A 26,784-nucleotide genomic window follows, 5' to 3' on the forward strand; every position below is an offset into this window, starting at 1 on the left:
GTCCAGCTGGATTACAGTTTGAAGGACTTGGTGATCAGGCAGAATGCAATTGTCCTTTGAGAAACATGCAGGTCCACTTAAATGTGGATATTTTTAAGTAAACACACAGTACTACAAGATTAGTGCTTGCCTGAATCCACAGTTGAGGAACCACATACTGGATAGATGACTATGGAGCCTGAATATCTTTGGATTTTGGTAACTGAGGTGGGTCTAGGGACTAATCCTCCTCAGATGCTGAGGGATTACTATACTGCAATTGGGAATTAATCACGTGGGAAAAAAAGGCATTATTGGGAAATTCAGTTTCCAAGAAACTCAACTACTTCAGCTGCTTTACCCCACATTTTCTTGGAAACATTTCAGTTACAAGAATGTGGTCTGGTGTCATAATCTGCTAATCATTGCTAATCATAAATAGCTCAGTTAAGGAAGGTAGGAGGACCATCCAGGTAATAAGAGTAGGAGAATATTAATGTTTCCGTACTTGACTAAATATATGAGCACCATGGTTCTGAAGATTTCATAGAAAGGGCCAAATGTGATGAAATAGCGGATATAAAAGCTGCTGACCCAGGCAATGTCCTGCGGAAAGAAGTGCTTGAAAGTTAAGCTAGTGGAAATAAAACTGGCTAAATCTTATATCCTGATACTCAAGGAAGCTACATCTGGAAAGGACCAAGCATTTACATTTTTCCTTTTCTCCCAGCCTGATCTAGCTTTAGAGAAGGAATCGAGTTACTCACCTTCCAGGCCCTTCTGTGGTACATTGCTAGAATCGATTTCAGGTTGATATACACCAGCATGAGAAGGGGGGCCCCAACTGAAAACAAACAAACAAACAAAAAGTTCATAAACAAATGAGCTGATATGATTCCTGTGAAAGTTAGTGGGAGTCGATCTCCTTAACATGTGAACAAATCAGCAGATATGACTCCTATGCAAGCTAGTGGGAGTTGATCTCCTTAACATGCTACCCCTGGAATATTGCCCCTGAGAAGGGATGCAAGGTGGAGATCCACAACCACATCCTGGATGCTGTTGGGCTTTTAGAGTCTCTGAGGCTGAACCAGGACTTTGGTTCAAGCTCCCTTAAGGAGACTAGGGAAGCTTTGAAGATCTGAGTCAATCCTGATGAAGGTATCCTGGAAGGGCTTCTGCTCTGAGCTTTCAAGTTTTCTCAAGGTCTCTGGAATCCTTCAGTCCTTCACACTCCTTCGTGTTGGGCCCTGTCACAATATGTCGAGGTGGCAGATGTAGAGCAGGCATACTGAGTCTGGCCAGATAGTTATTTACCTGCCCTTCCCCCAGGACCAGTGAAGTTGCCTGGAGCACATAGGAGTCATATGGAGACCCTTCAGACTTTCACAACTCTCTCCTTGATCAAACTTGAGTCAGATGCTCTGGACCCCCTTCCTGACTAGGCTTCACACTTGACCTGTAAACTTTCAAAGTCTGTGAATTGTCAGCCCAGATGATTTTGTCCACCCTACACACTAAGAGACTCGCACAAATGCTAGAAATAGTTTCTAAGAACAATTCAGGGCCATGCTCCTGGGATGACTCCAGCCCCCTTAAAATTCTTGCATGAGAAAGTTCAAGACTGTCCAAAGAACTTACTGCTTGTTCAGTAGGCTTCTGACATCCTTTTTCTTTGATCATTTGTTAGAAAACTTACAATTATAAAATTCTTACTCTGTCCCTCTGGAATGGATTGTCCCTGATCCAGAAATGTCTTTCTCAAGGACTTGGGAGTCATCCCCTTGAAGTACAATCTTGGAGGATCGGGCTCTGTGCTGCAGCCTCTGGGAGGGTAAGGAGTTTGACTTTGATAAGCACCAGTGAGAAGACACACATGGCTTAACCACACGACCAGCTTCCCCTCCCTTTATCCTCTTTCCCTAATTTCCTTTAGCATGTCTCAGTGTTTGAAAAGTCTCCCAACTTTCTTTTCTGAGAGTTGAGCTCAGCTTGTAGTGAAGTACCTTTCCCTACTACAGGAATCTGCATGAAAGCTGTCTCCCCATCTATATGAAATGTCAAGCTTCATCTCTCTTTGACGGGTTCAGTATGACTCATATGTACCTGTCATACTAAGTTGAAGACATTTGAAAGAAAATGACAAAATGAAACAGCTCCTGAGGACGATGTGGTTTGTAAGCTGGGCATTCTGCAGTGAAGTTACAATATTCACCCATTCGTCATAAGCTAAGGCTGTATTGTTTTACTACACACAGGAGGAGAGTTCAGACAAGAGACCCCAACAATTTTTTCTTATGTGAATACACATCTGTCTGGGCTGGAATAGCTACCTTTCAAACAGGGGCACCAATGTCCTCCACACCCTTTTTGGTCCTGAAAGAGAATAACCGCATTAGGAGAAGTCCTCAGAATTCTAGCACTGGAAGAGGCTGCAGTGGTGGTTGAGCCTCGTGTCTTAAGAAATGGACTCACAGGCCACCCTGGTCAGGCAGGAGACAGAGGACCACTGGTGGCCAGTGTTTGGGCGAGCCAGATCATCTGCAACTGCTTCTCAATCTTAACACTGTTGGCATCTTAGGGTCAGATAATTCTTTACTGTTCAGGGCTGTTCTGTGTCCTGTAAGGCATTTCATGACATCCCTGGCTTCTGCCCCATGGATGTCAGTACCGTTCCCCCGCTTTCTTATGATAATCAGAAAAGTATCTATACGGTGTCAAATGTCCCACTGGGGACATCAGTGCTCTTAGGTGAGGACCACTGATCTACAGGAAATGTTTGGAATCTTCCTTCATTTGGGTTTCTTTTCAAAATGAGTAAGCATGTTTCAGACGAGCATATTTTGGGGTCCTAAACTTTTCTTTGTGAGCTCTCATAAATTTGACTTGGTTTAGAGCAAAACATTTTGCTTCTAATATTTTCATTGGTATTAGCATTATTCAGCTACCCTATTTTCTGTCAAGCCTAGAATATATCCAGATCTATCTTTCTATCTTATATGTGTGTGTGTATGTGTGTCTGTGTATGTGTCCACTAAAATACCTTCTCCAGCTGTATGTAAGCTGTGGGAACAGTCAACTTTCTTCCACACAGAAGCTCTGCAGGTGACTTTTATTCATGAGGCTCTGCTTTTTCTGGCACCTATTGTCAGTGCTTGTGCATTCTTTTCCTGTTTTTCCTCCCTATCCATATGCCACTATCCTTTTCTTCTTCATAAGTATTGTATTTTTCCAGGACGAGAGTCACAGTTTCCAGACCCCTTGATTGGCATCCTGCCTCCCATCCTCCTTGGAACATCTCCTTCCCTGTACAGTAGCCAGAGTGATGAGATGCCCAATAAGAATGCCTAATTGCTCTTCTATTTTCCTCTTCAGATTTCACCCAGGTAAGTCTGAAATAAAGCATGCTGCTTTTTTGAGGCACAGCTAGACATGGGATCATCTCTCTGTGGGAGGATTTAAGTTATGCCCTCTGGTTTGACAACAGTTTGCTTCAAGGAAACGGGAAGATAAGGATTGTGGCTCCCTGTGTGACTCACCCATGCAGAAGTACAGGTGCTGCTTCTCGTAGTTGATGAATTTGATTTTGTTCTTGCCATACTGAATGAAGAGAGAATAAAACTAAAGTAAGAACGATATAGACTTCTGTTATTATACTCAAGGTTGTGTGTGTGTGTGTGTGTGTGTGTGTGTGTAGAATCTCTATAGAAGAAGCCATCTGGTCAGGGTTCATTTACTGTCAAACTGAAGCCACTGAAGAACCAGAACTGAAGGGGGAGGACATATTGTGGTGCCTTTTTCTTTATTTCAGTTCACTTGCGTTCAGTTGCTCAGTCATGTCCAACTCTTTGCAACCCCAAGAATCACAGCACACCGGGCCTCCCTGTCTATCACCAGCTCCCGGAGTCTACTCAAACCCATGTCCATCGAGTTGGTGATGCCGTCCAGCCATCTCATCCTCTGTCGTCCCCTTCTCCCCCTGCCCCCAATCCCTCCCAGCATCAGGGTCTTTTCCAGTGAGTCAACTCTTCACATGAGGTGGCCAAAGTACTGGCGTTTCAGCTTCAGCATCAGTCCTTCCAATGAACACCCAGGACTGATCTCCTTTGCGATGGACTGGTTGGATTGCCTTGCAGTCCAAGGGACTCTTAATAGTCTTCTCCAACACCACAGTTCAAAAGCATCAATTTTTCAGTGCTCAGCTTTATTCACAGTCCAACTCTCACATCCATACATGACCCCTGGAAAAACCATAGCCTCGACCAGACACACCTTTGCTGGCAAAGTAATGTCTCTGCTTTTTAATATGCTGTCTAGGTTGGTAATAACTTTCCTTCCAAGGAGTAAGCGTCTTTTAATTTCAGGGCTGCAATCAGCATCTGCCGTGATTTTGGAGCCCAAAAAAATAAAGTCTGACACTGTTTCCACTGTCTCCCCATCTATTTCCCATGAAGTGATGGGACCAGATGCCATGATCTTAGTTTTCTGAATGTTGAGCTTTAAGCCAACTTTTTCACTCTCCTCTTTCACTTTCATCAAGAGGCTTTTTAGTTCCTCTTCACTTTCTGCCATAAGGGTGGTGTCATCTGCATGTCTGAGGTTATTGATATTTCTCCCAGCAATCTTAATTCCAGCTTGTGCTTCTTCCAGCCCAGTGTTTCTCATGATGTCTGTGCATATAAGTTAAATAAGCAGGATGACAATATAGACCTTGGCATACTCCTTTTCCTATTTGGAACTAGTCTGTTTTTCCATGTCCAGTTCTAACTGTTGCATCCTGACCTGCATACAGGTTTCTCAAGAGACAGGTCAGGTGGTCTGGTATCCCATCTCTTTCAGAATTTTCCACAGTTTATTGTTGATCCACACAGTCAAAGGCTTTGGCGTAGTCAATAAAGCAGAAATAGATGCTTTTCTGGAACTCTCTTGCTTTTTTGATGATCCAGTGGATGTTGGCAATTTGATCTCTGGTTCCTCTGCCTTTTCTAAAACCAGCTTGAACATCTGGAAGTTCTCAGTTCACGTATTGCTGAAGGCTGGCTTGGAGAATTTTAAGCATTACTTTACTAGCATGTGAGATGAGTGCAATTGTGCAGTAGTTTCTTTATTTAAATGTGGGCAATTCTTGCAGGGATGGTTCATTCCATTTGACTTCAGGGATTGTTATCATTTATTATTATACCCATGGGAGCCATTTTGAGATTTGTCCTGGTGTAGAATGGAGTGATAATGGAGGAGAAATATTTCTGATAAGTTTTTAAGGTCTTCTTCAACCTATGTGCTTAGAATTCTGCTTGAAGCACAGTCTGCTTGTATCCATTCATCCATTTAACAGATATATGATGAATGGTTGTGTTATAAAACACATAGTCATAACCTCTAGTATCTACTTCATCTTTCCTCCTTTAATTCCATCGTGGATCTCATGCTGTGATGTACTCATTTTAAGGCTTGATAATATATAATGTTACCACCGGGAATTTGAGTCATTTCCTAGGGGTCTTCTTAGTTAATTTAGTCTGTGCCCAAATGCAGAAAGGCAGCAAATATCTTGAGAGGAGGCATAGACGTAATGGTTTATCTGTATTACCTAAGAGACACTTAATAAATGTTTGGTTGAAGAGATTAATGAATGAATGATAATTCAGATCTCCTCTATAATTTTACCATATGTTCAGTCAGTTAAAACACTGTGAGCACTGTTTAATTTTTTGCTTTTCCCATTCTTTTGATACCTTCCCTTCTACATATTTCTTCTGTTCTTTGGATATTAGACTTGACCCTTCTATCTCTTACTATCATAAATCGAAATAAATGTCGCGGTGATAAAGTAATGATAGTTATTTGCAGTTACTCCCAAGCTTCTGGATATTTAAGTGGTAGGAAACTTGAAAGAGGGAGGCGGTGGGAAATTTTGGAGAGTTGGCAAATGTAGGTGAAGGATTGACTTTTGAGTATGGCTCCAAAGGAGAAGTCTAACTTTTCCAGAGTATGAGAACAGGACCTGGCCCTAGAGGATTTAATTAATACTTGTTAAAGGGATGAGTGTTTGAAGAAAGTGGTAGAAAGACTGACAGTAAAATAGGAAGAACAGAAACATTTAAGGCTTATCAGAACTAGTTTTGTTGCAAAACAATGAATTTTAGAGATTTAATGATTTTAAGTAATGTGCAGTTGCCTTGAAATTATAGTATACAGAACCTAAGGCTCGAGGGATATGTCTCTAGAATGTTGGAGAAGTGATGATGTCTCCATCCTCTGTGAAGAGGCAGCATGTGAACTGGATACAATTCTACAGAAAGCATTTCTGGAGGGGGTCAGGCTGCCTCATGAACTCCAGTGAGACAAATCTCCATTGCTGTGAGGGAATGAGGAGAGAAGTCAAAATGTCACAAGTTTAATGATCAGCTGAGTTCACAGGGATTCCCTGGTGGCTCAGACTGTAGAGAGTCTGCCTGAAATGTGAGAGACCCTGGTTGGATCCCTGGAGAAGGAAATGACAACCCACTCCAGTATTCTTGCCTGGAAAATCCCATGGGTGGAGGAGCCTGGTGGTCTACATTCCATAGCGCCTCAAAGAGTCAGACATGACTGAGCGACTTCACTGCAGGAGTTTGCAAACTTCAGAGAGCTCTGACTTGTTTGTGGAGTCATTGTGAAGAACAACTGACTGAAGACTACAAGGTTTCTTTCTTTCTTTTTTTCTTTATATCTCGGCAGGAGACTTTTTCTCCTAATTGGAAGAAGGTTGTCTTCCCAAACTGGGAAAACGTATTTTGAGAAAGTTGAACAATTCTGGTTACCATAAAGTCCACACAGCAACTGACCAAGCTACACTCCTTTGTTTTTAGAAAGCTCCTAAATTCTTCCAGAAGCAGATAGAGCCTCTTCCTAAGCACTTAATTCTCAGGATCCATCATTTCCTCTCGAGGATAGACACCTTTCTGTGGTTATCCTTATACCTTCTATGTTGAAAGCAGACTCAGAAAAATCTTAATAATCCTTACATGCTGGTTTTTAAGCTGAGGTTTAAGAAAGTCAACAGCTGGGACATCCTGGAGTTTGCCATCCTTTTTCAGTTGCTTAAGAAGTCTGAGTTAGAGGCGAGGTCCTAAGTGTATTATGAGGCATTTGAGCTGAGTTTCATGTGTAAATGAACCAAAATGAACCTAAACTAAAAATAGCAGCTTAGTTTCTTCCAACAGCTAGAATTAGTTGACATAACTAGATAGGTAGGTGTTTCATGATTTAGCACTTGTTGAATGTTCTGCCATGCCTTCTATGAGTGATTTAGCCTGAATGACTTTTAAGATCATTTAGTCATTCATTCCACATTATTTTTTTTCTTACAACACCAGATTAACTTATTTCAAATCTATATCCTGGACTTAAAAGAAGAAGAGATGCTCTGAAAACATGCTTGAAGCCAGTATCTCCAGCCTGATGTCCTCAAGACAAAGGTGTAGACCTTTCCAAGAACAACTTCCTGAAACATTTCTCTAGTGCTTAGTATTTCTGAACATACCTTGACAGGTTGTAAATCTCCCATAACAAGAAATGGGCCTAGATTAACATCTGGGTCTTTGAGGTAGATGTTTGTTTTGACATGGTGTTGGAAGTGCTGCATATTCCACCATTTTGCAGATAGGCCCTGAGGAGAAGAGAACATTCATTAGCTGCAAGATTTCTCTCCTGAAATATCTTTCATTATCAGAGTTTTCCAAAACTAAAGAAAATCAACTGAAAATCATCTGAATATTCACTGGAAGGACTGAGGCTGAAGCTGAAGCTCCAGTACTGACCACCTGATGTGAAGAGCCAACTCACTGGAAAAGACCCTGATGCTGGGAAAGATTGAGGGCAGGAGGAAAAGGGGATGACGGAGGGTGAGATAGTTGGATGGCATCACTGACTCAATGGACATAAGTCTGAGCAAACTTTATGAATTGGTGAAGGACAGGGAAGCCTGGTGTGCTGTGTTCATGGGGTCGCAGTGAGTCGGACATGACTAGCGCCTGCATAGTAACAATCAGCGTTTTCTGCCTACGTCTCCAAAGCTTAATTAGGATATGGATTCCTGGAACATGCCGTCCCCCATGCCTGGGTCACAGAATGATTTATTGGCTAGAGGCTCTAAAAGCCTACCAGCAAATAATTATCTTATCCAGGAGCACAAATTCCAGGCTGAAACAACTCCTGATAATGAAGATTAAAAACCGTTTAAATGAAATGTTTTTCCATCTTTTTTCCCTTTTTTTTTTTGTCCTCTTTTTAAAAAGAAACATGAAATAGTTAGAGCAGACCATATACTTCTTATTTTACAAATAAAGAAACTTCAGTTCTAAAACTAGATATTTCTGGGGGAAAATGGCCCCAGGGTTCCTACTTCAATGAATATTTTAAAGAGTCATGGATCTGAAGTCATCTCCTATGGGGGCTTGCCTCTGATCATCACATTTTCAGGTTTCAATGATCTTTTTAAATATAAATGAGAATAAACATATTTTAGTTGATGCTGAGCTCATATAATCTCTGATTAAGTTGTTTGGGATTATTTTTTTCTCTTTCAGTGAGAATCTGAAAGTTTTAACAGAAAAAGATTTGGAAGTGCATCAACTTAGTTGCATCCACTGGATGTATAAACGCTCCTGTGTGGTTTAGGAAAATTATCTACCCTTTGATGTTTAATTTCATCTTCAGTAAATATAGTATAATATGATGACATTTACCTGCATGGGTTATTTGAGGAGACATGAGATGTTGTATGTAGAATGCTGGCATATTGAGATATTCAATTTCTTTTCCCTTCCCATATTACATTAATCATTATTAGAAGAATAAGCAATAGTCATAGCTTTTACTGCATTTTTAATATCTCTCAAATTGATTAATATGTATTTTAGATCTGCAGTGTTCAATAGAGTAGCCATTGTCTATGTGTGGCCACTGAGCACTTAATATGTGACCAGTCAAATTGAGGCAGGCTGTGTAAGTATATAATACATACTAGATTCAAAGCCTCAGAATGAAAAAAGAAATGTAAAATATATTAATAATTTTTATATTTCTTTCATGTAAAAATGAAAATATTTGGAATATATATAGGAGTGATAAAGTTGGAAGAGGGTGTTTGCTGTGACCAGTGTGTTCTCTTGGCAAAATTCTGTTGGCCTTTGCCCTGCTTCATCTTGTTCTCCAAGGCTAAACTTGCCTGTTACTCCAGGTGTCTCTTGATTTCCTACTTTTGCATTCCAGTCCCCTATGGTGAAAAGGACATCTTTTTTTGGCATTAGTTCTAGAAGGTCTCGTAGGTCTTCATAGAACCATTCAACGTCAGCTTCTTCAGCATTACTGTTTGGGGCATAGCCTTTGATTACTGTGATATTGAATGGTTTGCCTTGGAAATGAACAGAGATCATTGTTTCATTTTTGAGATTGCATCCAAGACTGTATTTTGGACTCTTTTGTTGATTATGAGGGCTACTCCATTTCTTCTAACGGATTTTTGCCCACAGTAGCAGATATAATGTTCACCTGAATTAAATTTGCCTATTCTGGTCCATTTTACTTCACTGATTCCTAAAATGTCAATGTTCACTCTTGCCATGTTCTGTTTGACCACTTCCAATTCTCCTTGATTCATGGACCTAACATTCCAGGTTCCTATGCAATATCACTCTTGACAGCATCAGACTTTACTTTCACCACCAGTCACATCCATAGCTCAGCGTTGTTTTCATTTTGGCTCCATCTCTTCATTCTTGCTGGAGTTATTTCTCCACTCTTCTCCAGTAGCATATTGGATACCTACCGACTTAGGAGTTCATCTTTCACTGTCATATCTTTTTGCCTTTCATACTGTTCATGGGGTTATTAAGGCAAGAATACCGAAATGGAATACAAAATGAAGCAGGGCAAAGGCTAGCAGAGTTAGCTAGACTTGGATTACTGTGATACTGAGTGGTTTGCCTTGGAAATGAACAGAGATCATTCTGTCATTTGGTTTCTCACCAAATCCTAGAACATCATAGAAAAGCTGAGATCCAGCTGAAGTCCTAATTTTAGGGATGAGAACTCTGAGAGCCAGAGATGGAATCTGACTTGTTCGGGGTTGCACAGTGAGCGTTATCAGAGCCAGGGCTGAAACTGGCTGTCATCAATCCTTGTACTGTTATCAGGTTTCCACTCATGGTTCCATTCCTCCATCTATCCCTTCATGCATTCCACACATGCTTATGGATGGCCTACTGCATTTTAGGCACTCTGCTAGGCGCTGCATTTCAGGGGTGCATAGGGCAGTGTGCCTGTCCTCCTGGAGCATATGTGAGGGGGATAAGATCAACTGCCCTGCTTTTTCCAGCAGTCTGGGTTTTGCAACCCTCAACTCTTAAACAGAGCCATCTAACTTTCCTTGATTTCTCTCTTTTGTTAAACTTTTCTCTAGTCTGCATCTTTTCTTTTATTTATACATAGTCCTCCCAGGACTAAAATGTTTGGCTCCAAGAAACATATGTCCAGACCCCTATTCATGACTTTATATCCCTACTCATGACTTTATAGGGTATATCTCCTGAGAGGTGGTTCTTTAACCATGTACCAGGGATTGGGCCAAATAGTTTATTGGCTAAAAAACAAACAAACAAATAAAAAAAAAAAAAAAAAAAACAGAACTTCTTAAATAAAAATAAATCTTTTCTTCTAAATATTTAAATTTCCAATTTTAGCATATATGTTATAATGTTATGTGTGTGTGTGTGTGTGTGTGTTTGTGTGTATACATATATGGTCACTACATTGTTTGTATATTTACATTTACTTGTGGGGTGTGTAGTAACATTTTTTGCTGATAAGTGTATGTAGAAACCACGGCTTAGTGAAATTACTTTCAGAATCCCATCATACTCCTGGAACATTCTGTACCTGGAGATGACCCGTCACAAATATTTGCATCAGGTGATTCCACTTGGACTTCTTAAATATGGATAGGTGTGCCATGTCATGTTGCAGAAATCCACTCTGAGCCTGGAAGAGACAGGGTTGCAGTCAGAGAAGTTGACAAAGAAAGAAGAAAGCAGTAAGTGAGCAGCTGGTAGGTTTGGGAACCCATGAGAACAGTGGAGATCTCTGTATCTGTCACACTTGCTGAGTGCTTCCCAGTCCCTGTACCTTTGCACAGATGGCTCTCAAAGCCTAGAATGTTCTTCTCTCTACTGTCAGAATTGTCCAGTGTGGCATGGAAGGAGGATGCCTTTGGAATCAGACTGACTAGGGCTCTGAACTGTCCTTCACCACTTTACAAGTTATATAACTCTTGCCAAGCTAGTCGGTGGCTCTGAGCTCAGTTCTTTGTCTGAGAAGCAGGGATTATAACATTATACCTTGCTCATTCAGCTGTCTTGCAGCCAAAATACATGTAAAATTCCTGATAATGCTAAGCAGTCAAATATTTGTTTCTTTCTTGATTCCAGAAGTTGCTTTTCAAAGAATAAAGCAAGCTGACTTTTCAAGAAAAAAATTAGCATATAAAATTTTGTAATTACCATTGATGTTAATTCTCCATGAAATCATCCCCAATTGCCTCAATTAGAATTAGATGCCTCTTTCTGCTCCAAGAGCACATGCTTGTTTCTTTCCCTTCTGCCTTGTATCGTGTCTAGATATTTAAATGACCATCTCCTCCACTGGATGACTGCTGCCCAAGTGCAGGGTCAGGTGTGTTTCCCTTTGTGTCCACAATGCAGTGTTGTGGGCATAGAAGGCCCTCTTCAGAAGTCTGTGCTTCATTCAAAGCATTTATCAATTGCCCTGCTACACACCAGTTGCTGATTGCCATTTCTGGCAGAATCCATGATCCTATTATAATGGGATAATAAATAGACTCTCTTCATAGACTGGTGTATTGATAAGTATTGGTGAAATGAGGCTTTTGGCTAGGGTCTCAGGGAATTTTTTTAAAAAATATATATATATAACTTCTTTTTAGTAGAATCTTTTATTATGGAACAGCATGTATAAATAGTGATATATATATGTGTGTATATATATATACATCTATATACACACACACACACACACACACACATATAGGTGTAAACTAATGTGGGTTTTTCTCTCTTAATGGTGGCTAAGAGGGTATAGAATCTGCCTGTAATGTGGGAGATTCGGATTTGATCCCTGGGTCAGGAAGATTCCCTGGTAAAGGGAATGGCAACCTACTCCAGTATTCTTGCCTGAAGAAATCCATGGACAGAGGAACCAGTTACAGTCCATGGTCTGTAAAAAGTTGGAAACAACTGAACGATTAAAAAGAAAACAAAATAAGTTCACATATGTGCTTATAGTCTTTGTAAAATCATAAAACAACCATGAAAAATGTTGGTTGGATAACGAATGAAAGATATAGGTGAAGGTTACATGGCCCAGAATGGAACTTCAGTTACTGACATTGTGTGGATACTATTGGGCAAAGGGTAGCAACTGTCAAGGATATTTACCACATGCCAGTCTCTGTTCTAGGTACTCTACAGAGTAACTTGTTTAGTTCTCCTCAGAATATTTTCATAAAAAAAAAAATCATTACCCTGTGTTACAGATGAGAGAACTGGGGCCCAGTGGGTTTTGATAACTTGCTGGTGTCAGACACTGATGAGTAGCTTGCCAGGAAGTGCCAGGCAGCCGCTGACACCAGTGTAAAGAGGGAAGAAAAAATTCTGAGGCTTCCCATAGATCCGCTGCCTGGGCTTAGGACACCTACTTACCTGAGCAACCGTGAGAAGACAAGAAATAAACATTGTGACAAGCCAGCCACTGCCAAAATGCCACACTATTACCCAAGCCAGGGCTTCCAAAATCAAGATCTGGGCGAGGAGAAGGAAGAAGAACCCCAGGTTGGCATTGAACAAATTCATGGTCTCTAATGTCCTCTGCAGTTCTTGGAAATCTTCCACCAACTGGGACTGTGAGATAAACGTGCAAGAAAGGAATTAGTTCCTTCAGTGGAGTGGGAGCACAGATGAACATAATTATTAATCCATTTTATCAATATATGATACCTTAATTTTATGAATAGACATTTATTTATTGAATAAATATAATTAGGCATAATTTAAACAAAAAAATGAAACCTTAAAAAAGTTAACAAAAAGCAAAATGCTAAAAACAAGTTATGATAAATTTTTTTTTCCAGGAGAACAGACAGACGAGTAGTGACTTGTAAACTGTCCTCAAATTGCTGTGAGACTTATAATTTAATTCTTTTTTGGGGGGATGGGGGAGGTTCAGTGAACAGATACATAACTAACAATTCTCTTTTTTAAACTGATTGATTAAATTTTTTCTTTGATGCAGATCATTTCTTTTGAAGTCTGTATTGAATTTGTGGCAATATTGCTTTTATTTTATGTTTTATTTATTTATTGCTGTGAAGCATGTGAGATCTTGGTTCCCTGACGAGGGATCAAACCTGCGCCCCTGCACTGAAAGGAGAAGTCTTAACGCCGGGCTGCCGGGGAAGCCCCCATAAGAAGTCTCCTCCTTTCAGACAAAGGCCGCGTTGACGTGTGGGCGACGAGCAGCGTCGCACTGCCGTCAGGTGCACAGCACGTGACCCACACGCACTGTTCCCTCAGAGCCCAGTCCCCGGGCGGCCATTGTGAGGTACTGAGTGTAGGTCCCTGCCGAACAGCAGGGCCTTGCTGTTTGTCCGCTTTATGTGTAGACGTGAGTATCTATTCATAACAGTCGCCTTTTTAAATCAATGTGCTGTTTGATCTCTGATTATACTTTGGGGAACTTTGCTATCTATACGGATCTCTGTTCCTTTCTATGTTATCAGCTATTTAGCGTGTGCAAAAGATTCCTTTATGAAAGAAAGAGTTCACTTAGATTAGCTCAAAGAATGAATTTCCTGTGAGATGCTGAGAAGCTCTACAGGAATGAGAAATTTGAAATAATAATAAAAAAGAGCTATGAACATAATCCTAGAAGCAAGAAAATTCATTTCAAATTCACTGATACAACTTTTAAATGATTCAGTGCCTTGGAAAGGTTTGGATGGGCTCATCTCTAGAGGCCCCATGAACATCAGAATTCTGGTGGCCATAGATAACTTTAGTAGATCACACAGTGTGCTAGTCAACAAAAGAGTCTGAAATAGGGTACTTGGGTACAAAAATCAAAAAGAAAGATGATCTCTGTTCATTTCCAAGGGAAACCATTCAATATCAGAGTAATCCAAGTCTGTGCTCTGCTCACTAATGCTGAAGAAGCTGAAGTTGGATGGTTTTCTGAAGAATTACAAGACCTTCTAGAACTAATACCAAAAAACGATGTCCTTTTCATCATCAGTTCAGTTCAGTCATTCAGTCATGTCCGACACTTTGCAACCCAAAGGGAAGCATGCTAGGCTTCACTGTCCATCACCAACTCCTGGAGCTTACTCAAACTCATGTCCATTTAGGTGGTGATGCCATCCAACCATCTCATCCTCTGTGATCCCCTTGTCCTCCCACATTCAATCTACCCCAGCATCAGGGTCTTTTCAAATGAGTCAGTTCTTCACAGCAGGTGGCCAAAGTATTGCAGTTTCAGCTTCAGCATCAGTCCTTCCAATGAATACTCAGGACTGATCTCCTTTAGGATGGACTGGTTGGATGTCCTTGCAGTCCAAGGGACTCTCCTCCAACATCACAGTTCAAAAAACATCAATTCTGCAGCGCTTAGATTTCTTGCATCATAGGGGATTAGGAAGGAAGTAGGAAGTCAAACATAGGAAGTCAAAAGGTACCTGGAGGAACAGGCAAGCATAGCCTTGGAGTACAAAGTGAAGCTGGGCAGATGCTAACAGAGTTTTGCGAAGAGAACACACTGGTCATGACAAACACCCTTTTCCAACAACATAATAGATGACTCTACACATGGACATCACCAGATAGTCAATACCAAAATCATATTGATTATATTCTTTGCAGCCAAAGATAGAGAAGCTCTATACATCAGCAAAGACAAGACCAGGAGCTGATTATGGCTCAGATCATGAAATCTTTATTGCAAAATTCAGACTTAAATTGAAGAAAGTAGGGGAAACCACTAGGCCATTCAGGTATGACCTAAAGTAAATCCCTTGCTGTTATACAGTGGAAGTGAGAAATAGATTCAAGGTATAAGATCTGATAGAGTGCCTGAAGAACTATGGACAGAGGTTCATAACATTGTACTGGAGGTGGTGATCAAAATCATCCCCCCAGAAAATAAATGCAAAATGGCAAAGTGATGCCTGAGGAGGCCTTATAAATAGCTGAGAAAAGAAGAGATATGAAAAGCAAAGGAGAAGAAGAAAGATATGCACATCTGAATGCAGAGTTCCAAAGAATAGCAAGGAGAGATAAGAAAGCCTTCCTCAGTGATCAATACAAAGAAATATAGGAACACAATAGAATGGGAAAGACTGGAGACCTCTTCGAGAAAATTAGAGGTACCAAAGGAAATTTTCATACAAAGATGGGCATAATAAAGGACAGATACCATATGGACCTAACAGAAGCTGAAGATATCAGGAAGAGATGACAAGAATACACAGAAGAACGACACAAAAAAGATCTTAATGACCCAGATAACCATGATGGTGTTGTGATCACTTACCTAGAGCCAGACATGCTGGAGTGTGAAGTCAAGTGGGCCTTAGGAAGCATCACTAACAACAAAGCTAGTGGAGGTGATGGAATTCCAGCAGAGTTGTTTCAAATCCTAAAAGATGATGCTGTGAAAATGCTGCACTCAATACACCAGCAAACCTGGGAAACACAGCAGTGGCCACAGGACTTGAAAAATCAATTTTCATTCCAATCCCAAAGAAAGGCAATACCAAAGGATCTTCAAGCTTCTTCACAACTGCAGTCATTCCACACACTAACAAAGTAATGCTTAAAATTCTCCAAGCTAGGCTTCAACAGTACGTGAACCGAAAATGTACAGATATTCAAGTTGGGTTTAGAAGAGGCACAGGAACCAGCAATCAAATTGCTAACATCTGTTGGATCATAGAGAAAGCAAAGGAATTCCAAAAGACATTTACTTCTGCTTCACTGACTATGCTAAAGCCTTTGACCATGTGGATCACAACAAACTGTGGAAAATTCTTCAATAGCTAGGAATACCAGGCCACCTGACCTGCCTTCTGGGCAATCTGTTCCCCTTCCCTATGCAGGCCAAGAAGCAACAGTTAGAACTGGACATGGAACAATGGAATGATTCCAAATTGGGAAAGGAGTACATCAAGGCTGTGTGTTGTCACCCTGCTTATTTAACTTCTATGCAGAGTGCATAATGAGAAATGTTAGGCTGGATGAAGCAGAAGCTGGAATCAAGATTGCCGGGAGAAATATCAATAACCTCACATATGCAGATGACACCACCCTTATGCCAGAAAGTGAAGAGAACCTAAAGAGCCTCTTGATGAAGGTGAAAAGGAGAGAGAAAAAGCTGGTTTAAAATGCAACATTCATGACAAAACCCACTGAAAAATAAATAAATAAATAAAGGAGAAAAATAAATAAATAAATAAAATAAAATGCAACATTCAAAAATGAAGATAATCACAACCGGTCCCATGATTTCATGACCATCAGATGGGGTAAACAATTAAAACAGTGACAGTCCTTATTTTCTTGGGCTCTAAAATCACTGCAGATTGTGACTATAGCCATGAAACTAAACTTTGCTTACTCCTTGGAAAAAAAGCAGTTACAAACCTAGACAGCATATTAAAAAGCAGAGACATTATTTTACCAACAAATGTCTGTCTAGTCAAAGCTATGGTCTTTGCTGTAGTCATGTTTGGATGTGAGAACTTGACTATAAAGAAGTCTGAGCAGTGAAGAATTGATGCTTTTGAACCATGGTGTTGCAGAAGACTCTTGAGAGTCCCTTGGACTGCAAGGAGATCCAACCAGTCCATCCTAAATGAGATCAGTCCTGGGTGTTCTTGGAAGGACTGATGTTGAAGCTGAAGTTCCAATCCTTTGGCCACCTAATAGGAAGAGCTGACTCATTGGAAAATACCCTGATGCTGGGAAAGATTGAAGGTACAAGGAGAAGGGGATGACAGAGAATGAGATGGCTGCATGGGCATCACTGACTCCGTGGATATGAGTTTGAACAAGCTCTGGGAGATGGTGAAGGATAGAGAAGCATGTCGTGCTGCAGTCCATGAGGTCACAATGAGTCAGACACAATCTAGTGACTGAACAACAGCAACAGGGCGTTTCCCTGATTTTACCATCACATTCATTAAAGTTCGCTGGGTCACTAAAGCCCAGAAGAGAGGTTAATGTGAAATCCTCTGCAAGTGATGGAAGCTGTACTTTAGCCTGTACTTCCTGACTTTCAGTTCTGTGCTCAAACACTAATTGTCTACATACATATCTCTGGGTAATCACAGATGCACAAAGAAAATTCATATCAGATCTTTACCCTCAGGGATCAGCACTGTTTTAGATAGTGAATAATTATAGCTCTCAGCCATGAATGGGATATTCTTTTCCTTAGAGAAAATATTTAGGAAAAACAACTAAACTCTGCACCATTTCCTCTTTTTAGCCTAGGGCATCCTGCCCTAAATGATTCTGTAAATTTAGAGCCTTGTAAATTACTTGTGTGACTGTTGAGTTTATGATAAATACAGCATCTAAAGTTTATTGGACACTTGCTACATTCCAGACACTGCTCTAAGCACTTTAAATGCCTTTAACTCTTTCAGTAATCTCCCAATAACACTTATGTGTTTGGTTCTATTGTTGCTATTTTACAGAGAGAGAAACTGAACCACAGACAGGGTTGGTAACTGGCCTAGACTCATATCCCACAGTCTCAAGCCCTTCAAAGTCAGGGTCCCAAGATGGATGGGCCATGGTAGAAAGTTGTGACCAAACGTGGTCAGAAGCAAGTGGCAAACAACTTCAGTACTCTTGCCTCAAGAATCCCATCAGCAGTATGAAAAGGCTAAAGCAATGGCACTGAAAGATGAGCCCCCCAGTTAAGTAGATATCCAATATGCTACTGGGGAAGAGTGGAGAAATAGCTCCAGAAAGAATATGAGACTAGGGCATAGAAGAAATGACGCACAGTTATGGATGTGTTTAATGGCAAAAAAGTCCAATGATGTAAACAACAATATTGCATAGGGACCTGGAAAGTTAGGTCCATGAATCAAGGTAAACTGGACGTGGTCAAGCAGGAGATGACAAGAGTGAACCTCAGCATTTTAGGAATCAGTGAACTAAAATGTATGGGAATGGGTGAATTTAATTCATATGACCATTGTATCTACTACTGTGGGCAAGAATCCCTTATGAGAAATGGAGCAGTCATCATAGTCAACAAGAGTCTAAAATGCAGTACTTGGGTGCAGTCTCAAAAATGAGAGTATGATCTCTGTTTGATTCCAAGGCAAACCATTCACTATCACAGTGATTCAAATCTATGCTCTGAACACTAATGCTAAAGAAGCTGAAGTTGAATGGTTCTCTGAAGACCTACCGGACCTTCTAGGACTACCCAAAAAAAAAAAAAAAGATGTCCTTTTCATCATAGGGAACTGAAATGTAAAAGTAGGAAGTCAAGAGATACCTGGAGTAATAGGCAAGCTTGGCCTTGGAGTACAAAATGAAGCCAGGAAAAGGAAAATGAATTTTTGCCAAGAGAATGCACTGGTCATAGCAAACACCCTCTTCCAACAACACAAGAGACAACTATACACATGGACATCACCAGATCAATACTGAATCTGTCAATACTGAAATCAGATTGATTATATTCTTTGCAGCCAAAGATGGAGAAGCTCTATACATCAGCAAAGACAAGACTGGCAGCTGATTATAGCTCAGATCATGAACTCCTTATTGCAAAATTCATACTTAAATTGAAGAAAGTAGGGGAAACCACTAAGCCATTCAGGTATGACGTAAAGTAAATCCTTTGTGGTTATACAGTGGAAATGAGAAATATGTTCAAGGGATAAGATCTGATAGAGTGCCTGAAGAACTATGGACAGAGGTTCGGAACATTGTCCTGGAGGTGATGATCAAAATCATCCCCAAGGAAATGAAATGGAAAAAGACAAAATGGTATCTGAGGTGGCCTTACAGATAGCTGAGAAAAGAAGACAAGTGAAAGGCGAAGGAGTAAAGGAAAGATATGCCCAACTGAATGCAGTTTTCCAGAGAATAGCAAGTAGAGATAAGAAAGTATTCGTATGTGAACAAAGCAAGAAGTAGAAGAAAATAATAGAGTGGAAAAAACTAGAGATCTCTTCAACAAAATTGGAGATGTCAAGGGAATATTTCATGCAAAAATGGGCACAATAAAGGACAGAAATGGTAAAGATCTAACAGAAAAGAAGACATTAAGAAGATGTGGCAAGAATAAATAGAATTATACAAAAAAGCTCTAATGATACAGATAACCACAATGGTATGGACATTCACCTAGAGTCAGATTTTGGAGTGTGAAGTCAAGTGGGCCTTAGAAAGCATTGGTATGATCCATGCTAATGGAGGTGATTTAATGCTAGTGGAGGTGGTGGAATTCCCTCTGAACTACTTCAAATCCCAAAAGATAATGCTATTATAGTGCTACACTCGATGTGCCAACAGATTTGGAAAACTCAGCTGTGGTCACAGGACTTGAAATATCAATTTTCATTCCAATCCCAAAGAAAGGCAATGCCAAAGAACATTCAAAGTACCACATAATTGCTCTCATTTCACATGCTAGAAAGGTAATGCTCAAAATCCTTCAAACTACATGAACTGAAAGCTTCCAGATATACAAGTTGGATTTAGAAAAGGCAGAGGAACCAAAAATCAAATTACCAATATCTGTTGGATCATAGAAGAAGCAAGAGAATTCCAAAAAATAAAATTTAAAAAAAATCTGCTTCACTGACTACTCTAATATTCCTCTGTGTTTACTGTTTCTTCTGATCTTCTGTGGATCACAAGAAGCCATGAAAAATTCTTAACGAGATGGGTGTACTAGACCATCTTACCTGCCTCCTGAGAAACCTGTATGCAGGCCAAGAAGCAACAGTTTGAACCAAACTGGAACAATGGACTGGTTCAAAATTGGGAAAGGAGTACATCATGGCTGTATATTGTCACCCTGCTTATTTAATTTATATGCAGAGTACATCATGTGAAATGCTGTGCTGAATGAAGCAGAAGCTGAATCAAGATTGCTGGGAGAAATATCAACAACTTCAGACATGAAGATCATACCACTCTAATGCCAGAAAGTTAACAGGAACTAAAGAGTCTGTTGATGAAGGTGAAAGAGGAGGGTAAAAAAATCTGGCTTCAAACTCAACATTCAAAAAATGAAGATAATGACATTCAGTCCAATCACTTCATTCAAGTAGATGGGGAGAAAATAGAAACAGTGACAGACTTTATTTTCTTGGACTCCAAAAATGACTGCAGCTAGTAACTGCAAGCCATGAAATTAAAACATGCTTCCTACTTGGAAGAAATGCAGTGAGAAACCTAGATAGCTTATTAAAAAGCAGAGACATTAATTTGCAAACAAAGGTCCATATAGTCAAAGTTTTGGGTTTTCCAGTAGTCATGTATGGATGTGAGAGTCAGACCAGAAAGAAGAATGAGCACCAAAGGATGGCTGCTTTGGAATTGTGGTGTTGGAGAAAACTCTTGAGAGTCCCTTGGACAGCATGGAGATCAAACCTGTCAGTCCTACGGGAAATCAACCCTGGATTAAAGGATAGAAGAATGAAACTAGAACACTTTCTAACACCATACACAAAAATAAACTCAAAATGGATTAAAGATCTAAATGTAAGACCAGAAACTATAAAACTCCTAGAGGAGAACATAGGCAAAACACTCTCTGACATAAATCACAGCAGGATCCTCTATGATCCACCTCCTAGAATATTGGAAATAAAAGCAAAAATAAACAAATGGGACCTAATGAAATTTAAAAGCTTTTGCACAACAAAGGAAACTATAAGCAAGGTGAAAAGACAGCCCTCAGATTGGGAGAAAATAATAGCAAACGAAGCAACAGACAAAGGATTAATCTCAAAAATACACAAGAAGCACCTGCAGCTCAATTCCAGAAAAATAAATGACCCAATCAAAAAATGGGCCAAAGAACTAAACAGACATTTCTCCAAAGAAGACATACAGATGGCTAACAAACACATGAAAAGATGCTCAACATCACTCATTATTAGAGAAATGCAAATCAAAACCACAATGATGTACCATGACACGCCAGTCAGGATGGCTGCTATCCAAAAGTCTACAAGCAATAAATGCTGGGGAGGGTGTGGAGAAAGGGAACCCTCTTACACTGTTGGTGGGAATGCAAACTAGTACAGCCACTATGGAGAACAGTGTGGAGATTTCTTAAAAAACTGGAACTAGAACTGCCATATGACACAGCAATCCCACTTCTGTGCACACACACTGAGGAAACCAGATCTGAAAGAGACACGTGTACCCCAGTGTTCATCGCAGTACTGTTTATAACAGCCAGCACATGGAAGCAACCTAGATGCCTATCAGTAGACGAATGGATAAGGAAGCTGTGATACATATACACCATGGAATATTACTCAGCCGTTAAAAAGAATTCATTTGAATCAGTTCTAATGAGATCGATGAAACTGGAGTCCATTATACAGAGTGAAGTAAGCCAGAAAGATAAAGAACATTACAGCATACTAACACATATATATGGGATTTAGAAAGATGGTAATGATAATCCTATATGCAAAACAGAAAAAGAGACACAGATGTATAGAACAGACTTTTGGACTCTGTGGGAGAAGGCGAGGGTGGGAAGTTTTGAGAGAACAGCTTCGAAACATGTATATTATCTAGGGTGAAACAGATCACCAGCCCAGGTTGGATGCATAAGACAAGTACTCAGGGCTGGTGCACTGAGAAGACCCAGAGGGATCGGGTAGAGAGGGAGGTGGGAGGGGGGATCGGGATGGGGAATACATGTAACTCCATGGCTGATTCATGTCAGTGTATGACAAAACCCACTACAATATTTTAAAGTAATTAGCCTCCAACTAATAAAAATAAATGAAAAAAAAAAAAAAAGAAATGACTGATGGTTAAGCTGAAGCTCCAATACATTGGCCACCTGATGGAAGAACCAACTCATTGAAAATGACCCTGGTGCCTGGAAAGATTGAGGGCAGGAAGAGCAGAGGGCGACAGAGGATGAGATGTTTGGATGGCATCATGGACTCAATGGACATGAGTTCGAGCAAACTCTGGGAGATAGTGAGGGAACATGGAGGCCTGGCGTGCTGCAGTTCACAGGGTCACAGAGTCAGACGTGACTTACTGACCGAAAAACAGCATCTCGGCTCCTACACTTTGTCACAGGAACCGGGCTCTGTGTCCAGGCTGTCTGGCTGAGGGCCCACTCATCTCAATACAGTGCATTGCTTCCTGAAACACAGCCTTGAGGGATGCACATGGGCCTAATGAGTCAGCCTAAGTATTCATCTTGGGCCTGCACGTAACCAGTCCTGTCTCCTCAGATTCCTTCTATCCCCTTGTGAGTTTGTTTCTTCATTTCTTAAAGTGGAATATAGTTTTTTCTTTCTGCCTTTCAGTGATATCTGGATCACTATTTTGTACAAAATATTTCAAATGAATAGTACAATCGTAAGCTGTTTTAAAACATGAAGTGCAAAAAAAAAAAAAAAATGAAGTGCTTAACATTAGCTAAAATCCTTTTAAGCTTTATGTGCAACCATTCTAGTCAATTCTAGTTTTATGGAGGCCCTGCCCTCTGAAGACAGTTTTTCAGTCAACCAAATTCTTGGTGAAAGAAAAGTGGTGCTTTTCATGGGGAATATCCAAAGGTTTGGAGCCAGAAAGAGGTGAACTGGAGTTCCCGTTCTTTGCTTTTCAGAAGGTAGTTTATTCTCCTGGAACTGTAATTTCTCCAATTGTAAAAAGAACTATAGTTAGGATATAGTCACATCATTGATTCAACAGCTATTTATGGAATTCCTACTACAAGTCCAATCCTGTGCCGGTAGGCACTGAGGACTCAGGGATGAGCAAAATTGACATAGTCTCTGTTCTCATGGAAACTGGTTCAACAGGGAACATCAAGCAATTATAAGCAGACATGGAAAAAGAAGTTATGTGTAAGTTGCGTGGCAAGAAGTAGGTAGTTAGAAACAGGAATTACTGTTTGGCACAGGGCCAAGCATTTCATTCGTTTGTTTCTCAGAGGTTTAAGAATTCTGAGGATCTCAGGAGGATGACATTATTTTGAAATACTTGGAATCCTCTTATTTAAGCTATTGCAGGCCCTCCCAGACATGATGGCTGGTTTCCCACAGAAAATGATAAGTTGGCCCTGAAATATACCTCGTCCCCATCCCTCTGCATACTCTTGAGTCCTGAGACCTCACTCACATTTTTGTTTCTCTCCTGATTGGGCTCTTCTGGAGCAAGCTCTCCAATAAGCAGTGATTTAAGGTACAACCGCACAATGTCAGGGTCCGGATGCATGGCTCTGAAGACGTCCTGTGAATCAGATAGAACTGTTAGAGGCTTAAAAAAAGACATGCTTACAACACAGATATCTTCCCTTTCTTACTTCGTTCTGTACCGACCTTAGGAATCAGCACAGGCTATGTTATAGAGCATTTACTTCTAACTCTAGGTTATTTCAAGTTCATTGATCAGAATTACCCTTAAATTCCTCTACGAAAGCCTCACAATGGTGATCCACCCACTGAGTGCATGCCTTACTAGGCAAGTCCTGGGTGGAAAGTTGATCCCCAAGCATTGGAAGAGATTGTTGTTTATTTTATTGAGCACCAGAAGAAGTAGTTGGCTTTGAGATTATGGGCTATGGCAAGTCTTTAGAGTCAAACCTCAGGCTTGGCGTGGAAGTTGCCCACATTATTTGGAGCATGCAGCAACCAAGACTGCCTATGCAAATAAGATCTGTCAGAGTTTCCCTTTTAGTTCTTGACCAAGGACCAGGGTACAGAGGCTCTTTCATTAAGTTATTTCCAAGGAAAGACAAGTTAAAGTTGATGATGATAACAAATGTCTAAGAGAGCATGGGAGCAAAGCCCTCAAATCCTTAGTAGTCTAAAGTAGCACTTTCTTGGCTAAGTTTATCACTGAAGAAGCCTTAACACTCTTTCTAAAACAAAACAAAACAGAAAAACAAACAAAAAAAAAACCACCATAGCATTCTCTGTAGGGGCTTGAGACAGGCACAAAATAGAGCTGACACACTATATTTTTCCAAATCCATTCCCATATTAAGTAGTAACTCCAAGTGGCTATGAGAAGCAGTGTTGATTCTCACGTCCTACTTAAGTTTAGAAATAAGAGATAGAGGTTTTTTTTTTTATTTTTTTTTCTCCAGGGATTTAATTGGTTTGGGGGAAAGGAGGCTTCTCCAAGAGTAAGATACTGCACTTCTTGCTATTATGACTTTGAGAATAGGCAGGGTTTAGTATGGAGAAAAATAACCAAAGTTTTAATTTGAATGTGTGGAATCCATACACAATACTTTGATGTGGTGGTGTTGCATAGTGCTGGTTAAGAAACTGGATCCCCGAGCAGCCTTCCTCCACCTAAGTTCATTACTTGCGGTGTAATTGTGGACAAGTGTCTTGACCAGACCATGCTCCTGTTTTCTCTTCCCTAACACAGGAGTGACAGTAATAGCTACTCAATATATAAAGTTATTATAAAAATTGAGTGAACTGATTAGAATCTGAGAGGCTTATATTAAATTCTCAGACATATTAGTTCCCTTTCCTATGTGTATACCTCTGGGCTTCCTTGGTGGCTCAAATGGTAAAGAATCTGCCTGCAATGCAGGAGAGCCCTGTTAGATCCCTGGGTTGGGAAGATCCCTTGGAGAAGGGAATGGCAACCCACTCCAGTATTCTTGCCTGCAGAATTCCATGGACAGAGGAGCCTGGTGGACTACAGTCCATGGTGTTACAAAGAGTTGTACACGACTGAATGACTAAGACACACAAGGATAAGAGCAACCTGCCTTCCTTCTCTTCGATGAAATATAACAGTTCGGAGATTTTCTTTCCATACTCCACTCAGAGTGAGCTCTGAATTGTTTTAGTGAATACAATGAACCCTCCATCTTCAAAATCTAAAGCAACTTTAGATATATCTAGATCTACATGCAAGCATAAAACATTTTCATATGTGTAGACTTGTGTGTGTGTGTATATATATATATATATATATATATATATATAAAATGAATGAGGTTTTTCAGAGGGGTGCAATATAAACTGTTTAGACTCACTTTTCTAGATTGACTGATGTAAGAAGGGATTTGTATCTCCTAGAACCAGTCCAGGCTCTACTGTTCATTCTGCATTTGCACACTTTCTCTGACTCCCTTGGGAAATGCTGCTTTCAAAGATGTGTTTTCGTTGTCACATTCAATGACTCTAAAGTTAGTTTACCTAACCAGGGTGAGAGTCATTCAGTGATTACCAATGTGACTAAATGTTTCAGGGTGGCCCATACTGAAAAATCATGTTCTGCCTGTTCTTAAGAAACAGATGAGGGTGAGAAACAGTCTGAGGGATCAAGATCAGAGTGTAGAGGAGGGTGAGGCCCTGGATTTGCATCTCACTCTGAGCAGTCATCCGGAGCCCTGGAACAGTGTGCTGATGCTAATGTTCCTCTGGGTTCACTGTTTCTTCTGATCTTCAGCAAGATTTACAGGTCAATACTGTGACAGCAGAGACTGAAGACCCACAGAGTTTTCCAGAAGAGTAAGAACTGCCCTGCTGTGTGGAACTCTTTTCATTGTATTAATGGGCAGTACAGAAGTGCTTAGACAGTCTTAGAATATTCAATTTGAAGGAATTGACTATTAGAGTCTAGATACAGAGTAAGTTGTGAGATTTCCTTCTCAAAAAACCATCAAAAATCAGTTGTTGTTTTTTTTTAATTAACATTATTGGACAAGTATGCTTCTCCTGAAGAATGTCTGGGCTAAATGAAGGGGAGAGGGAGTAGCACCTTTTTTTTAGTGTTTTCTGTGTGCAAGGTGCTCTATGGGCCAACTCATCATCATTAACTTAGTTTTGTGAGGTTCCATCATTTTTGTTATACATATAAAGACTCCAAATCTCAGGACATTTCCACAGTAAGTGGGAGAGCCAGGATTTGAACTGAAGTCTATGTGGCTTTAATGCCAGGAAGCCATAAGGTATATTCCAGCCTTAACATGAACAGCTCTTTTCCTGAAAGAAGGGGGACACGAGATTGTTTTGGGAGGATGTTAAGACCAGTACATGCATGCTAGGCAGTTAGTAAAGTTGTTTCCCACCTTAGGTTTTAATCACGTGCATCACTTTGTCTGTGGCCCCAACCTACTTCTCCAGCTTTGCCTCTCACCATACCCTTCAGGCCTCATCCTGTCCGATGTAAGTCTCCCTGTTCGATAAACATTCCGTGACCCTGTGTTGTTCTGAAGCTTTGTGATACATACGGCTCCCTTTGCCTTGACTGCTTTCCTCCATTTTTCAACTTAGAGGTTCCTTCTCATTCTTGAACATCCAGATAAAACATGCCTTCCTAACATAGTCAGGAAAGTTGTTTATGATCTCTTCTGGGCTCCCATGACACTGTGTTCCTAAAGCTTTTCAAATGATGTTGCAGTGAACCTGTGTATTCACACAGACCTTCTTAGTGGCTTTTGACTTTCTTGAAGACTGAGACCAGGCACTATTGATTAAATTATACC

The 26,784-nt window shown here is 40.4% G+C and overlaps 1 pseudogene; it reads right to left on the bottom strand.

Moving 5' to 3' along the window:
• LOC133066544 (fatty acid desaturase 2-like protein FADS2B) overlaps nt 1–26,784 on the bottom strand; it is a 57,570-nt pseudogene that overhangs the window by 19,517 nt on the left and 11,269 nt on the right.

The sequence above is a fragment of the Dama dama genome, chromosome 1 (assembly GCF_033118175.1).
Source record: "Dama dama isolate Ldn47 chromosome 1, ASM3311817v1, whole genome shotgun sequence".
NCBI classification, from domain to species: domain Eukaryota; kingdom Metazoa; phylum Chordata; class Mammalia; order Artiodactyla; family Cervidae; genus Dama; species Dama dama.